We start from the raw sequence: 13860 nt of genomic DNA, 5'->3' as shown, positions 1-13860 counted from the left end.
CTCTCCTCCCTCACCCCCGGCAACCACTGATCTTTTCATTGTCCCCGTTGTTTGTTTTTTTTCCAGAATGTCATACAGTTGGAATGATACAGGATGTAGCCTTTTCAATTTGACTTCTTTCACTTAGCAAGATGCACTTAGGGTCCCTCCGTATCTGTTCATGGCTTCATAGCTCATTTTCTTTTCAACGCGGATGAACCGCAGTCTATTTTTCCACTCACCTACTGTAGAGCATCTTGATTGCTTCCAAGCTTCGGCAATTATGAACAAAGATGCTATAAACATCCACGTGCGGGTTTTATGTGGCCACGTGCTCTCAATTCCTTTGGGTAAATACCCAGGAGCACGAGTCCCGGATCTTAGGGGAAGGATATGTTTCGTTTGTGCTGCCGAACTGTCTCCCAAAGTGGCCCCGCCATGTTGCATTCCCAGCAGTAAGAATAAAAATTCCCGTTTCTCCACATCCGTACCAGCATTTGCTACTGTTAGTGTGTTGGATTTTGATCCTTCTAATGGGTGTGGTGATATCCCATTGCGGCTTTAATTGACGATTCTTTAATAACATACGATGTTAAGAATCTTCCCTTGTGCTTATCTGCCATTTGTATAACTTCTTTGGTGAGATGTCTGTCCAGGTCTTTCGCCCACAGGTTTTCATGCACCCCAGGATTGCTTGGGGGGCATCACTGAGTGTTCTTTCACGAACAGCACACCTGATGTGAGGGTCATAGACCAGAGGAGGCCCCGGGGGGGGGCGGGCGGGGAGCGGTGAGGCAGAGGTTGTGCTGTGCGTGGCCTGCCTACAGGAGGAGCCCACGGACGCCAGGCCATGGTGCCCGAAGACAGGTGTCTACCTTCTCCTTGTTGAGCACCCGATGTGACTTGAGCAGCCCTCACACACAGACGTCCTACTAGGGAGGATAAGGGGAAAGGGAAGAATCTGAATTTGGCTAACTATCCAGAAGAATCAAAGTTTAAAATCAGAAGTGAGGGGGTGAAGTTAAATTTGAGTTTCCCCCCACTGTCATCAACAGAAAAGACTGGCGAGAGGCCCAAGACGTTGGTAGGGCCATGCTCTCTATGAAAGTGCTGGGGATGGAGGTATCCCAGGCCTGCCTCTCAGCCTCGGGTGGTCCTTGCGTTACAGATGCACGATTCCAATCCTCTGTCTTCAAAGCGTCTTCTCCTCGTGTCTCTTCACGTCGCCCTTCCTCTGTGTGTGTCTGTCTCTGTCCAAATTTCCATCTTCTATAAGGACACCTCTCCTATTGGATTAGGGACCACCCCAGTGACCTTAAGATCTGCAAAGACCTATTTCTCTCTCTCTCTTTTAAATATTTGTTTACTTACTGGGAGAGGGCACGCAGGGGAGGGGCAGAGAGAGGGGGACAGAGGATCTGAAGCAGGCTCTGCACAGACAGGCTGACGGCGGTGAGCCCGACGCGGGGTTCCAGCTCACAAACCGCAAGACCGTGACCTGAGCCGAAGTCGGATGCTCAACCCACCGAGCCACCCGGGCGCCCCAGCAAAGACCTGTTTCTACATAAGGTTACTTTCTAAGACACTGGGAGGGAGGACTTCAACATACCTTGTTTGGGGGATACAGGTGGATCCATAGCATCCACGTCCCACGGAGTTAGGGCTCTCAGGACGCTCTTTGGCCGCCCTACACGTCAGAATCTCAGGAGTCCAACCGCGTTGTCAGCGCACAGCTCGTTACCGTCGAAAGGGACAGCTGTGAAAACTGTAAGGAGCACTGGCCTTGGGAGGCCCAAGTCCCGGTTTGCCATGTAGTAACTGGGTGGCCTTGGGCAAGTCCTGTCACCTGCTGCACTTACTTTCATTACCTGTGAAACCAGAGTCACTATCTGTCCTAGTCCGCTGAGATGGCCATAACAAAATACCATAGCCTCGGGGGCTTAAACAACAGAAGTTTGTTTTCTCACAGTTGTGGAGGCTGGAAGTCCAAGGTCAAGGTGCCGCTGATTTGGTTTCTGCCAAGCGTTCTCTCCCTGGCTTGCAGACTGCCACCTTCCTGCTGTGTCCTCACGTTTCAGTGGTGGGGGGGAGAGAGAGAGAGCGAGAGAGAGAGCAAATTCTTTGATGTCTGGTCTTATAAGAACACTAATTCTTAGGAGCAGGACCCTACCTTTATGATCTCATTGAATCGTAATGACTTCCTTAGAAGCCCCATCCCCAAAGACAGCCACCACCGGGAGTTAAGACTTCACATATGAATCCGTGGTAGAGGGGACACAAACGTTCAGCCACGGCCCACCTCTTCCAGTGTCATTAAGAGGGTTAAAGTCGATGCTGAAGGTTACCGTGAGCACAAGGCCTTGAAGAAACTAATAAAAAAGCACTACCTTCCCTGGATTGTCTTCATGATAGGAGATTATTTCTCCCTTATGTGGCCGGATCTTTATAGTGGGTGAGCCCCATACCCTAAAAAATACATGGGCTTGCTGAGAAAGGAACACAGAGCCCCAGAGGCTGCAGAAGCTACTGACTTGGGAAATACCAAAAGGACCTTACTTAACAAAACCCTCATCGACGCCCACCGTGCGTCTGGGGACACGTGGCGACGACACTGGAGAGCAGGGAAGCAGAGTGCCTTGGGCAAGAGAATGACATTCCTAGGTAAGGCATGGGAGGTCTTTCCCAATCCCGTCAGGAACGGTCATATCTCCGTCTCCACTTTCCATCCCGTGGGCCGGTATTAGGCTCATGCTAATCATCTCATGGGAAGGAGAATGGGAATGAGCATTTATTGAGTACCTGCTGTGTGCTCAGAGATTTCACCCACATGATGGTTTTCAGTTCATTTACTCAACTTGGAAGTTTGCTGGTGAGACATCCAAGGCTTCAGAAGACACAGCTGGTGAGTGGCAGGGCTGGGCTTGGAACCTGGGTCTGTCTGACTTCACAATGCTTTGAAGGCAGGGGTCCGGCCACAGTTTTAAGCAGATTGCTCTTTGAGGGTTACCTAAGCTATGTCCTTATGGGTGTATATGAGGTCCTTGACGGCGGGGATCTCATCAGATTCATTTACACCTTCTCAACAGCACCCAGCACAGTACAAGGAGGTGGTGGGGGGCGGGGGGCTTGGAAATGTTCAGTGGACCCATGGTGGATGGGTAGTGCCTGGATCAATATCAATATACATATTGATATGATATATCAATATCCTCCCCATGAGAGTCCTGCCAGCAATCTTTACCCCCCAAGGGTCCCCACATCACAGGCTGGACCATGGCTCTAAGGGCTCAATCCTCTCCTCTTTTGATGTGTGAAAGGTGAAGAGGAAAGAAAATGGCGGTGGGGTGGAGAAATGGCTTTCCTGGTATCCCTTGAGTCCCAGACCTGAAGCTGTCTTGTCCCAACTTCTCAGGCCTTGAGTCTGCTCTCGACGGAGGCCGACCGTCATTGGCTTTCTTGTGCATGGGGGGAGGGGGGGGGGGGGGGAAGGGTGAGGAAAGGGCTCAGCACCCACAGTCTGAGAATTGTCGATCGACCCCTTCAGAAACCAGCATGGCTGTGTCAGAGGGGCGCGCTTCTCAGCCTTGTCCTGCTTACGCAGATTTGGGTGCTTGGCTATGTTCATTTAAAAAGTCCAGGGGCACCTGAGTGGCTCAGCCGGTTAAGCATCCGACTTCGGCTCAGGTCACGATCTCGCAGTTTGTGGGTTCGAGCCCCGCGTCGGGCCCGGAGCCTGCTTCGGATTCTGTGTCTCCCTCTGTCTCTGCCCCACTTGCACTCTGTCTCTCTCTCACAAATAAATACACATGAAAAAAAAAAATAAAATAAAGTTCTGTTTAAAAAAATAAATAAATAAAAAGTCCACATACCCCAGGAGACGGGCAACAGAGTGCTCCAGAGCTCAAACGGCTGATTTTTGCAAAAGTCAGATGCTGGGTAAATCAACAGCGCTCCCATTTAAACACCGTCAAAATCAAGGTCCATTTGTTAAGCCGCTTATTTGGCACAGAGGGCTGCCACGACTACAAATGAAATGCTTGCTCCTGCTGATGGCTTCCGGAGGCCCATCATTCTGCTCGCTGCTAAGAACCCCCCGGTTTAACCCCTCGTCCTTCCTTCACTGCTCGGTTCCCTTTGCCTTTTTTTAGTCTCGAGCGCTTCTCAGAGCTGTTGTGGGACCCAATGAGCTAGTAGGGTGACAGCTTCATTAAAGATTAAGCTATCTGTCTGAGGGATTATCGCTTCCGTGATTTAACTCTTGCTTCGCAAGGTAGCTTTTCCTCATATTTACACCCTCCCTCTCCAAGAGGACTGTCATGACTTCAGGGCAGGCATCGTCTCTAATCAGGCCCCCGCTGCCTTGCACACAGTGTTCGATTAATATTTGCAGTTAATATTTGCGGTTTGAGGGTGTGTGTGTGAGCGTGCGTGTGTGTGTGCACGCATGCGCATATGCATATATGTGTGCGTACACCTGTGCGAGGTCCCTGGCGATGGAACGATTAAGGAGCCAACCCCAGGGAGGCAGTCAGCAGCGGGTTTTAAAGCCCAGCTGCTTGGGGCGAGGGGTGGGGGGTGGGGGGGGTGGTTGATAATGGGAAAAAGTCAGCGATTATCACGTAAGGGGACTTTTTGTAATGGGGGAAGCTCTTAGAAAATCAGCCCAGATGTCATTTTTCTTCTAAACCCCAAATCAAGATTCTGGCTGTGGCTGCCCAGAGAAACAGAGGTGCCCATTTGTACGGGAGGGGGGTTGTCCCTGCAGACAGACATGTTATTCAAGGGCAGAAAAAGACAAGGCCATTGGGAACGTGACAGGCGGCCAGTGGAAGGTAGGTCCAGAGGTAGGTCCAGCATATTTCAGTTTGGGCCCTTGGGATGTTCCCTGTGGATCTTCTTGAGATTAAGAAGTTGTGGTAAACGCAGAAAACAGTGGAAAGGATGTGGAAAACGACGTGACGTACCCAGTTACCATGGCGGACAGATTAGCTACTAATAGGGGAGTTGGGGTACGAAGCTATCCCTGTCCTTTTGGTTGTCTCCATAACACTGTGTTCGGGTGCGAAGAACCTCAGGTGTTGCTGTCCAGGTAGATCCCACTGACTTCCTCAGGACCGAGGTTTCTGACGTGTGCCACCCACTCCTGGCATGCATCCTATCTTGGATTTCCCAGATAGAGGCTCGTTTTCAGATTCATGCCAGACCATATGCCCCGATTTTTTTCAAAGCGTGTGGTTGCCTGAGGATGATGCCCCAAGTCCTGTCCCCGGGGCACTGCCTCGTGCTCTGAACATGCCAGCCTCTCTATCCCTCCGTGCCCCTGTCCTTCTAGCTGAAGAGTGTTCTCTTCCACCCCCCACCCCGCCCCAGCTGCTCGTTAATTTCCCACTCAACCTTCGAGACTCGATGTCCCCTTTCTGAATTTACTTTTCTCATCTGTGAAGCTAGAATAATTACCTTCTGCCTTAGTCTGCTCGGGCTGCCCTAACAAAATACTAGGAAGCTGCAGCAGCGGAAATGTATTTCTCACGGTTCTGGAAGCCAGACATCCAAGATCAAGGTGCGGCTGATTTGGTCTCTCTGAGATCCCTCTCCCTGGCTTGCAGACGGCTGCCTTCTCCAAGGGTGCTTACGTGGCTGAGATGTGGGAAGAGGTGTCTCTCTGGTGTCTCTTCTCATAAGGACAGCAATCCTACTGATCACTCTTAAGACCTCATTTAACCTGAATTACTTCCTTGAGGCCCCATCTCCAAATACAGGCACCCGGGGGGTAAGGCATCAACGTATAAATTTTGAGGGGACACGTGTATTCAATCTATAACACTGGGATTCATAGTTGGTGTTTCAGAGCCCAGGAACACTCAAGGCCTTCACTTGATCAATGGGGAAACTGAGTCCCCAGTGAGGAGATGGTGCAGGAAATGAGAAGTATGGCCAGGGGTGCCCACCTTATCCTCCCTCGCAAGGAACGAGGCATGGGTGGAAACGGCCAATGTGTAGGGACATCGGGAAAGCTCTTGGGACGTACTCTTGTTTGCCTGTTGGTGTTCACGTGAGTCCGGGGAGAGTCAAGTCAGGGCTAGTATTGCCACCAAATGAGAATGCCACAAACCTATATGGAAAGACTTTCAAGATGGCCCGTTGAGGATTGTGCAGGGTAACAACTCGATAGCCCTGACTCTTCTGGTGGAAAGAGCATGGAAGGTAGCGGATGAGGAGGAGGAAAACTGGAGAGCCTGGGGGGGGCTCCCTCCTGTGGGCTGCCCCTCAGCACCCCCGCATGCTCCAGACACACAAGGGGAGCCTGTCTGTCCGTTGAGGGTGGGGAGCCACGGTCACGGGGAATCTCAGTGATGGTTCCCACGTGGCCAGCAAGATTCCAGCAATTTCCCACTGAGCCGAAAATTGCCGCCTCCCCCCCATGCTGAGGCGCACAGATGTTCCTCTCTGATCAAGGGTATAATTAACACCTGTCAAGGCAAGGGGCTGGGACGGGAGGGGGATTCCACTGTCGCTGCAAGCACCGTCCCTCCGGAGGTGCTCGGTGTCTAGGAAGCACATTTCCTTCCCACGTGAAGGGATTAAAAAGCCATCTCATAAAATGAAGACACAGGTGGCGTTGAGCTGGGCTAATGTCTCTGAGTTTCCGTGTTCGGTTTCCTCAGCACGGTGCCGACAGATGTCCGATGAGCTACGGAAGCTCGTTCAATGACGGGCCCTACCGGCGAGCACAAATGCCAAGTCCGGGCAGGACATTTCACCTTGCCCCTCTTGAACTGTCCATGGGTAAGAGGGGTTATTCATTAGCAGGTACTTGTATCTCCGTAGTTAGTTTGTACAAAGGAAAACGAGGGAGAGATTACCTTAGGAGCTCTGTTTATGACCGATTTTTTTCCCCTGGAAGCTCGGCCATCAGCGGAATACCTGGTGGCAAATGAATTCCTGAGAAGGTTATGGTCTCAGGGGACCCAGCTGCGCATGTCCCCAGGGTTACTGTCCCAACTTTGAGATGCCGGAGTTGGTCATACGCAGATGACGTCTGCCTCGCAGCACCTTTGGGTTTTGAGAATTCTTACCTTCGTCATCTCCCGTGTATCTCACAACGGCCTTATGATGTAGTTTCTATTCTGATACGTCCAGTTAGTACCGATCCGATTGGTTAAATGACTGGGACGGAGGAAGGGGAGGGACTGATGTCAGAAGCCGTACGCTGTCCCAGAGACGAGTCCCTTATCCTCCTGTACTGAGAGGTGGGGGTCGGACGGGCGACGTGAGCCTTACAAGGACACCAGTTCTACTGGATAAATGTACAGCATCATTCGTAGCTCACCTTAAACTGATTACACCGGCAAAGACCCTCCTTTGAAATAAGGTCACTTATATTTTTGGTCGTTGACCCATTCTTGGCATGGAGCTCCCCCAAACCTTAGAATTTCGTAAATGATGAGAGCAATACAGGTGTCCTGTTACGTGAATGGGGTGGCTTTTGGAAAACACCTAAGGATGGGGGCTGGCTGCCAGGAAAACCAACCTTGGGATTACAGGGTTGGTGCTTTTACTCCTACGAGACCAGGGGCCGGAGATGGAGTTCAGATGGCAGCAGTCAATGATTTAATCAGCCATGCCTGGGTAACGAAGCTCCATAAAAGCCCAGAAGGAGAGGGTTTGGAGTGCTTCCGGGTTGAGGCCCACGTGCGGCTTTAGGAGAGCGGTGGACCTGGAGAGGGCATGGGAGCTCCTCGCCCTTTCCCCATACCTGGCCCTGTGTGTCTCTTCCATTTGGCTGTTCCTGAGTGATATCCTTTTATAATCTGGTCATCTGGCAAGTAAAATATGTCTCTGAGTTCCGGGCGCTGCTCTAGCAAATCAGTTGAACCCAAAGAGGGGGGCGTGGGACTCTCTAATCTGTAGGCCAGAAGCACAGGTGATGCCCTTGGACTTGCGGCTAGCATCTGGAGTGGTAGGTGACCGGCCGTCTTGTGGGGCTGAGCCCCTACCCAGTGGGATCAGGTGCTCTCCCCAGGCTGATAGTGTCAGAATGGAGTTGAATTGTAGGACACCCAGCTTTAGCTCTGTCTAGGAATAGCTCTGTGTTAGCCTAGATTCTCTAGAAAAGCAGAGCCTGCGGCAAGATTTTTTGGGGAAGGAAGGAGATGGTGAAATTCCGGGGAAGCAAGGGTGAGGGGAAAGGGAGTGAGACAAGAAAGTCGGGAGGCAGGGGTGCCTGGCTGGCTCAGTCGGCAACCCAAACATAACCTGTCCCACTGAGGAGCCCTCCACAGTCAGCATTTTGGAGCAAAGAAGGCCAGGCTGGCTCGTTCAGTCTATACCAGTGAGAAATCTTAGCTGTGCGCCCAAGATCACACAGCTGCTTATGAAAGGGCCACTTGGGAACTCTGCCTGCCCGGGCTACTGCCCTCCTCTTCATTTCCCATGCTACTTTCCTGGCGATTCTCTTGCAAGAGAATGTATAGAGGAGCCTAGTGTTGTTCTTCAGTGTGGAACATCTGCCACATGCCATGTAGGAGAGTGTTCTCTTCTTTATGTACTTTCCATTTCTCCTATCTGCTAAGTCCCTCAAAATCAGAGCCTTTGGCGTCTATCCATCCATCATCCAACGATCCACCCACCCATCCATCATCCATCTAACCTACCCATCCATTCACCATCTATCCACCATCCATCCATCCACTTATCCATCCATCCATCCATCCATCCATCCATCTATCCATCCATCCCTCCATCTATCCATCATCCATTCACCATCCACCCTTCCATCCATCTATCCATCCATCCATCCATCCATCCATCTATCCATCCATCCATCCACCCATCCATCCATCTATCCATCCATCCATCCCTTCATCTATCCATCCATCCATTCACCATCCACCCTTCCATCCATCCATCCATCTATCCATCCATCCATCCATCCATCCACCCATCCATCTATCCATCCATCCATCCCTCCCTCTATCCATCCATCCATTCACCATCCACCCTTCCATCCATCTATCCATCCATCCATCCCTCTATCTATCCATCTATCCATTCCTTCACTCCTCAAACATTCTCCAGGTCTTATTCTGGGTGCTGGGGACACGAAAACAAAATGGAGGGCATCCACCCTCAAATAGCTCATTGTCTAGAGAAGGAGACAGACATACGTGTAATCAACAATCCTCCCAGGTCAAAGAGGGCCAGGGAACCTGGGAGAAGCACCATATGTCTTGGGGATTGGGCAAAGACTTATGGAGGTAAGGCTAGGGAGTGATGGTTGAAGGGGAATCAGCCAGGCATCTAGCAGAGGGGTTCAGGAAAGATATGCAGGCAAAGGCCAGGGAACCAAGAATTGCCTCCAGATTGGGAGCCAAGGCTCAGTGGGGCCTTGAGAGCAATACCAAGGGCCTTGAACTTGACTCCGGGTGCAGCAGAGAGCCATTGGAGGCTTCAAAGTAGGGGTGCCACCAAATACTTGGATTTTCAAAAAGCACTTTGGCAAGTAGAGGAGGAACCAGAATACCTGGCCTGGTGCTTGGGAGATTTGGGCCCAGGAGAGGTCTCGAGGGGACGACAATGAATTTGATTTTGGATGTGTGGAATCTGCAACAGAGAACTCCAATATGGCAGAGGACAACACCACCTGAATCTCAGCCTTGCTTTCTTCCTTAACCCCAAACACCTTCCCTTCTCAGTGCCTCTCCAAACCGTGTTTCCATGGGAGGGTGGGATGGGGGGGGGGTGGTCTAATGGCTCTAAGAAGCCTGGAGGCTTTTCATAGGTGGAAATGTTCAGTTATTTGTAGGCACATCATAAGAATATATATATGTGTGTGTATATATATGTATGATGGGGTTTTTTTTGCTTTCTCTTCATCTGCTCTGTCTGTCGTTACCCCGCATACATGACTGGAAATATTTGGTGTAATTTATAGACATGCATGAATGCTTTTGTATATTTGAGATCTGCACACTTTTTCGCTTGAAAGTGGTTTTTGTTAAGGTCCTGGCTGGGTGGGTGCCAGAGAGAGAGACGGGCAGACACAGCAGTGAGTGGGGCGAGGCTCAGAGGGAAAGGACTTTGCCCTCCTCCTCTTTGACTGCACCCCCCCTTAGCGGTCAACATCATGTTCTCTGGGCACTGAAGCCCCCAGGGTAATACGGCCTGGGACAGTGACCCTCCAGGGGTAGCAGTTCCTTTAGCCAGTCCCCTCTTTCCTCAGGCCCACATCAAAGGGACAGCTGTGTCCTCTTGCTGGGCTGTCTTTTTCCAGACCCCTCACTGGCCACACCTTCTGCCCATGCTGTCCTTCCCTTGAACTTCCAGCCACCACGTGCATGCTTTCTTCTCCCACTTGCAGCCACACCTCCTCTCTCCCAGTTAGCATTGACCTCGATGCTGGACCTTCACACCATGTTTGAGTATTCCATCCTGCTTTGGCCTTTGGGGCCCTCAGTGAATACATCCCAATGTTTAGCGTGACCAGGGAGAGCTTTGCCACAGGAAGCCTTGGACAGGATTGTAGGGCCAAGGGGTCAGGGATTATTTCCTGACCACTGGATTTTACTGTTTGAAGTCTTTCTTGTCTTTCTAGATTCCTCGAGTGGGTTTTCTCTATTTTTTGCCTGCCCAGGCTCAGACTCACGCCCGTCTAATCCTCTTCCCATCACATCACACCCAGAACAACCTGCTGCGAGATCAGCTGTGGACAATCAGGATGGCTGCCTGGCTCCAAGATGGCCCAGTGGCCGTGCCCATGACATTTACTTTGTCCGCAGCCACGTCCGGTGAGTTCAAGAAAAGAATCCAGTTGGATTCTCTTTTCTGCTATGCTTCCTGCCACCTGTTTTGGCTCCCACTAACAGCTTAGGAAGAATTTTAAAGAGAATCTGGCTTCTCCAGCTCTAAAGGCTCCAGATTCCCGGGCTTTTGGCTCTTTAGGATAGCAGTCTAATTTTGCCAAAAGGGCAGAGAAGTCCTCCTTTAGCAAAGTTGTATTTTGTCTCATGCTCTCTGCTTTCAAATGGGTCCCCCTCAGCCCTAGGCTTGTCTCCTTACAGGACCCCACAAAAAGCTTCAAGAAGCATCCAGCTCACGTCTGTCTAACAGTTCCCTTCTAAGCCCCCAGTGCTACAGTCTTGGTAAAACATGGTCTGGATCCCAACACAGATCACTGTTAAAGGCCCGTTTTGCATTTGCGAAGCAAGAATGCCAACACATCAACCCCAAATCCTGGTCTACTTGTTAGCTTCCATTCGTGTAATCTCTGATTTTAAGTTTCACGTAATGATTACATTTCCTTGTGCGAAATTTGGTAATGATGACGTTGGAATTTGCAACCCAAAGTGGTTTAAGAGCCCATTGGCTCTTTTGACTAAAACAAATCAAGGCTAGTGCTGGCTTCAGGGTCGGTTTGATCTAGTGTTTTGACAATACTAGATATTCGTGTCTGTCTCTCCATTCTGTCTTTGACCATATTCACTTCATTTGAAGGCTGGCTGTTCTCAAGGTTACAAGACGAATGCCACCTGCTTTAACAAAAACTATGCTTGCACATCCATATCCAGGGGGAGAGGGAGCTTCTCCTGCCTCATTCATCCAACAAAAGTCTTCTGCTATACTTTGATTGGAGCAACCTAGGTACTGTCCCCATGGCCAGGGAAATACTCTGAGCGGCTTGAGGCTGGACTAACTCACCTTTCCCTAGAACATTAGTGGAGGCAAGGGAGATATACATGTCAAGGGGGTGATGCTAGTGGCTCAGACTGATGGGGACCCCCCTTTAAAGCTGGGATGGGAGTCATCCTGTCCAGACTCCATGGCTTCTCCACATTGTGGGGAGGCGGAACCAAAGCTGGAGAGGTGAACACAGTGAGCCATGCTGTGTTAGTGCCCTCACAAAAGTATTAATACAAACTACAGATGTAAGCGTGTTCCCAATCCCTAACCTCTTCTGGCTTCTTTTTCTGTCTGTTAGTATGTTTTTACAGACAGGGACATTAGAGCTCACTTATATACTGGCGCTGAAAAGCAAAGAAGTTTGTTTCCGATTGTTTAGGTCTCATTTCAACCCCAATATTACAAAAAAAAAATAGTTGCAATGATAGCAACTCTTCACCTTGTAGTTCAGAATGCAGTTCCTTTACTGCTCAAAAGAACCATCTGATGCGGCTCTAGTAAGCATCATCTCTATTTTGTAGACGGCAACGGAGACTCAAAGAGGCAGAGTGACTTCTCCAAAGTCACATAGCTAGTGCATGGCAGACGTGGGACTCAGAGCTTAGTTTTCCAGCTAGAGATCCAACATGTCTAGAAAGATATGACCTTCATGGCTTCAGGGCATGGAATGATTTGCCCACCAGGAAATAGAAAAAGGCCTCTTTTCTTCCGGAGAGTTTTCATGTTGTACCACTCCTGGTTGCCTTCATGCCATGAGCTCCCCATCTCCAGAGGCATCCAAGGTGAGACTGCGTGCCTATGAGGAGGGATACAGTGGGTGAAAGGTTGACCCAAATGATGTTCTCCAGTTGAAAGGTTGACCTAAATGATGCTCCCCCAGTTCTGAGGTTCTGGGTCTCCAGGCTTTCTGGAAAACTGGCACCCCCCAGGGTCCATCTATATCCCTGGGAAGTCCTATTTGATTGTCATGACTGGACGAGGAAGGAACTTCTGCTCCCCAAAGGGCTCTGCTGTGCAACCCAGGGTGTGACTAATGCACAGGAGGCTCCCAAGGACACTTAAACCGTACACATTGATGACTGGATGCTGACTTGGAGGAAGGCACTGAGCTCATGACATCATAATTATTTGGTTCTCTTGCACTGAAACATCCCACAAATGACAGTAATTATCAAGTCCTGCCTGACATGACATTTGCTTCAAAACATGAGAAGACGTTTCTGAATTTCCTTTCTTTATTCCCATCCACCTGCCTTCCCTCTATCCGTCCCACCTCCCACTCTGCTCCTGGTTCATCCTACACCACTTTCCTCTTTCCACACCATGGCCTTTCTCTGCTCATCTGACCCATAAAGTGCCCCTGCTGTCCCCCCCATTCTCTGGCCAGGAGCAGATATGGAGCTGGGGACACCAAGAGACAAGCATCTGTCAAATGCTTCCCAGGGTGGGACCCTGAGGGGCTCTGAAAGTGTCTTATTGTCAGGGGCTGAGCCCACATGTGTGACTGGCCCTTTGCTGAATTCCATGGGGTATGAGGAGGCACTAGCTATTTCCATACCTGACATTCCCTTTCCCCTGTGCTGAGCTGTGGACTGGATGTCCTACAAGGCAGCTAATCGTCAGTGTAAACACTGGACTTGGACGTATGCACCCAGAGAGATTTGTCTGAAAACCATTACTTACTTAAAAAATTGAAGACACTTAATTTTTTTAGGGTAGTCTTAGGTTTGTATCAAAATTGATTGGAAAGCATAGCATTGTCACCTACCCCATTTTTAAATCAGGTTATTTGCTTCCTTATGGTTGAGTTTTAAAAGCGTTCTTAGTATATGTTGGATAACAGTCCTTTATCAGATGTATCTTTTGCAAATATTTTCTCTCAGTCTGTGGCTCGTCTTCTAATTCTTTTGACATGGTCTTTTTCAGAGCAGAAGATTTTATTTCCTATTTTATTTATTTCATTTTTGTAAAGCTTCTTTATTTATTTTGAGAGAGAAGGAGGGAGAAAGAGAGAGTGTGAGAGCAGGTGGGACAGAGAGAGAGGGAGAGAGAAAGAATCCCAAGCAGGCTCCACACTGTCAGCACAGAACCTGATGCGGGACTTGATCCCATGAACTGTGAGATCATGACCTGAGCCGAAATCAAGAGTCGGATGCTCAATCACCCAGGTGCCCCTCAGAGCAGAAGTTTGTAATTTCAGTT

This window comes from Panthera leo, chromosome A3 (assembly GCF_018350215.1).
Source record: "Panthera leo isolate Ple1 chromosome A3, P.leo_Ple1_pat1.1, whole genome shotgun sequence".
Classification (NCBI taxonomy): Eukaryota; Metazoa; Chordata; class Mammalia; order Carnivora; family Felidae; genus Panthera; species Panthera leo.
This window is presented reverse-complemented; position numbering follows the sequence as displayed.